The 2,237-nt window shown below is 45.4% G+C and overlaps 1 pseudogene; it reads left to right on the top strand.

Moving 5' to 3' along the window:
* Nucleotides 1-455: 455 nt before the first annotated feature.
* LOC104869617 overlaps nucleotides 456-2,237 on the top strand; it is a 3,193-nt pseudogene continuing 1,411 nt past the window's right edge.

Raw genomic sequence — 2,237 nt, 5'->3', positions numbered from 1 at the left:
CCCCTCAGTAAACTCAAGCTTTCGATCAGCAAAAGCCTGAAAAACCTGCTCTCAGAGGTCTTCAGCAGCACCCCCTGAGGTTTGGAATGAAGAATAAAACCACTAGCACAAAATAACCTCTCAACTGTTGTCTTCCCACACTTGGCATTCTTTAACTCTTGCTCTCAATTATATCAGGATTTAACAGTGCAAAACAAAGTCTTACGTTGTAATTTTAATGGACTTTTTTTTTTAATAGGGAAAAAAAATGAGTCCCAGAGTCCTAGAAACAATCGCTCCTGAAACAAGGGATTGAATGAACTTCTAGTTTAGGGATTAATTTTTTTTCAGCAATAACGGAAAATGTACTTTTGGGGTTTCTCTGGGAGGAGCGGAGGTAGAGGGGCTCCCCTCCAAATTAAACCACGTTGAGAATTTCATTGCATACAACAGAAATGGAGTTGCTTTGGCTAAAGATGGGGGCACAGAACCCCCAGACGTTCCCAAGTGGTGGCTGCAACGGCCCACCAGGCTCACTGCAGCGCGGGGCAAGGACGCAAACTCAATTGACTTTCCCCACTATACTGCGACCCTTCATGGTCTCCTTTCGGCTCCCTGTGGTCACACATTTCACGACGGGCCTTGCAGGGCAGCCAGATGTATGGTCCAGTGGCACCCGGGAAATACTTTAGAGCTCACCTTCTTGTCATTCTCACCCACAAGGCTCATTCCTGTCCAGGTCTAGTTCTTCTTTCCCATCATTAGATGCTATGGTAAGTGGGTAAATAGTGACCGAGTGAAGAAACAAGCAGTGAAGGAGTGGGGGGCCGGGAGTGGGAAGGAAAGGAAGGGTGAGGATGAACATTTGCTCCTTCTCCTCTGGACACCTTAAGGCATGCAAACGCTTCCCGTTAAATGGAACCTGTGCAGAAACAAAATGTAACAGTGGGACTGAGAATGTTAACTGCAGCTGGACTTTAAGCCAGTGTTTTCCAAACTGTGGCCCATGACCTACAGGCGTAGTAAAATCAGTTTAATGGCTCCCAGTGTTTTGCTTAATGGAAGAATGAAGTGGAATTAAATAGATCATAGTTCATCAATGACCACCAAGGTTAGGGGTGGTTGGGAAAACTTCTTTTCCAGTTTTAAATACTCTTTTCTGTGTCTATGTAGGACTGCGCACACAGCTCCTAATCCTCCTCCTCCTCTTTCCTCCCTCCCCCTCTTCTCCTTTCCCTTCGACCCCCTCTGTCTGCTCCTCCTCCTTGTCCATCTCCTTTGTCTTCTCAGTATCGGAGATCAACTCAGGCCCTCAGGCGTGGTAGGTGAGCATTCTACCACTGAGCTACATCCCCAGCCCTGTGCTAGATCTTGATGTCAAATGTGTTTCTCACTGTAGATCCTCCAAAAAACAGAAATCAATGTGGTGACCTTCTGAATTAGACATTATTATCCCCAGTTTCCAAATGCAGAAAGAAGTGCAAGATACATTAATCTGCTCGAAGTCACCCAACTAGTAAATGGTAGAACTGAGCTTGAAGTAGGGAACAGTTTGACTTCAGAGCCTGAACCTTGAACCTCTTCATTCCATGGCTTCAGTAGAAATGGCCATGCCCTGAAACAGTTAAGAGCAGTGCAAGATCATTGCCAGACCAGAGTGCAGCCACCAGAATTTTCTTCTCACAGATGAGACACACGTTCCCTCCTCTGCACCCCAGTCCTCTACACAGGGCATTCCAGAGCAAACACCAGTGAGGGGTAGTGGAAGGATGTTGTGTATGTATTTCGCCGTGTTGATTCTTGTGAATCTAAGTAAATTGGCATTTTCATTAGGATTGATATTCCTATGCTTTAATAGCACTGACTTCACTTTGAGCCTTCTTTTGTAACACAGCTATAACCGAATTAAGTACATGGTCGATAGCCACCTGGATCCCTGTGCACCAACATGCCAATAAGATAGTTGGCAGCTGGGACTTCTTCCTCCAAAATTGGCAACTGGAAGCTAAGATAGTGCACCTACTGTGACTGTAAATATTGCCTTCATACTGCTATTTGAGGCACATCTTGCTGGGACTCCACCCTTTGCCAGTGTTTACTCTGAAACAGGCTTGAACGATTGCCAATAACTGGATGGCATCCTGGAGAGACGAGACTCCAGTGCCATTTGGACAGTTTTCCGTGGGTCCACAGTGTTTGGTTCATTACGAGCATGCTGTCCTCAAGTGATTTTCTTTACTTTTTTTTTTTTTTTTTTT

The sequence above is a fragment of the Fukomys damarensis genome, unplaced genomic scaffold (assembly GCF_012274545.1).
Source record: "Fukomys damarensis isolate Sample0158 unplaced genomic scaffold, DMR_v1.0_HiC HiC_scaffold_23, whole genome shotgun sequence".
Lineage (NCBI taxonomy): Eukaryota > Metazoa > Chordata > Mammalia > Rodentia > Bathyergidae > Fukomys > Fukomys damarensis.
This window is presented reverse-complemented; position numbering and strand designations above follow the sequence as displayed.